Raw genomic sequence first — 1,687 nt, forward strand, 5'->3', positions numbered from 1 at the left:
TGGTTCTCTGCCAGCTTCAGGAGGAAGCAAAAGGAGGTAGGTTCTCTGTCTTGCCGGGGTGGCAAAAAGGAGGTTCTTGTGAGGGCTTCTCCGCCTAGCCGTGGGGGCTAAAGGAGAGTCACGTTTTGTAGTGCAATACTTGGAGGGTGCCTCCAAGGAGTGGACGTAGGTCGAGTTGACCGAACTACTATAAATTTCTGTGTTCTTTTGCTTGCTTCCGCACTTTTTAATTCCGCATTTATTTCTGTGGTGTGATTTGGTTTATGAAATTTTTATTCTTTGTGAAAAAAGTTTTTAAAATACCAATTCACCCCCCCTCTTGGTTAGCTTGGGACTAAGTTCATAGGGCTTAACATCCCGAACGAACTTTCACCCTAAGGGGTTTAAATACCCATTTCCAACAAAATGCCTTTCTCTTGGCTTGTAACTACACTTATTGAATTCATTTGATTAATTTGAACACAATGGACTCAACTCTTAGCCCTAGGTCAACTTGGTTGACCAAGTCAACATAGTTTGATCAAATCTTTCATACACCTCCATTCATTCAAATCATTTGACCAAGAACTTCCCAACCTTATTTAGACCCACGGGTGACCCATTGGGTCCCTAAGAGACCCATCTTGGAGATCCAAGCCTTGGGCCTACTTGGTTTAGCCATTTTCTTGACCCAAGTGTCCATAGAGAGGTTCCCCTTGAGCCATTTTTCAATCCTAGCCCAATTAAACCCAACCAATAGTGGCATTAGGTCCCCTTTGACCAAATACACCTCTCCTAGCTAACCCAAGCCTTGGGTCAACTTGGGTCAAGAATTAGGCTAACCCAAAGTGACCAAAACCACCTTGGATTGAGCCATTTCCTAATCTATCCTTCATCAAACTCAATCAGCACCCTTATTGGATAGCCCTAGGTCTAATGCACCTACCCTAATCACCCCAACCCATGGGCTGATTTGGTTCAACCTCCATGCTAGCCCAAAATGGTCAAAATCATATCAACCTGAGCCATCACCCACATCAGAGCAATTCAAACCTAATTTCCACTTGTATTGAGTGCACCAAAGCTTGACCTATCTCCCATATCTGGCCCATAGTCTAACTTGACGGGGGTTGTGCCCAAACCAGCCCAAATCATGCATGTTTGGGTCAATCTGAGCCATCCCAATGAACTTGACTCCCCTAGGTCCAATTGAACTCACATTTAGACTCACCACATCCCCATTAACCTTTCCAGATTATCCTGACCTAGACCCTTGCTGGTGATATTTGAAACCAATAAAGAAGGAGCTCCACTGGTCCCCCCCCCCCCCACATCAGGCTTGATTCAAAACCTTCCAAAGCTTGGGTTTTCTAGCTTCAACCTCATAGACCTCTGAGAGGATGTCCACCTCCACATAGAGTCCATCGAATGGCTTACCAAAATAATCCTAGTAGTCCGAGCTCGTGGTAGTGACCTAAATAGAGGGCCAGTCTACCAAACATCCCAATTCAAAATCTCTCCCCAAAAATCATTCCCCATAGCTCTCTGAGTGATCCAATAGCTTCTCCTAGCTCCCTATCCACTTCCAGCCTCAATCCTGATCAAACTCTGGTCAAAGGACTCTGCACTCCACTCAAACTCCTACCTCCAGCTATCCTCCAGTCTTGGCATCTGAAGGAGAATTATTTGCCCTCTCATCCTGAAGTGT

Source organism: Dendrobium catenatum, unplaced genomic scaffold, assembly GCF_001605985.2.
Source record: "Dendrobium catenatum unplaced genomic scaffold, ASM160598v2 fragScaff_scaffold_1001, whole genome shotgun sequence".
Taxonomy (NCBI): Eukaryota; Viridiplantae; Streptophyta; class Magnoliopsida; order Asparagales; family Orchidaceae; genus Dendrobium; species Dendrobium catenatum.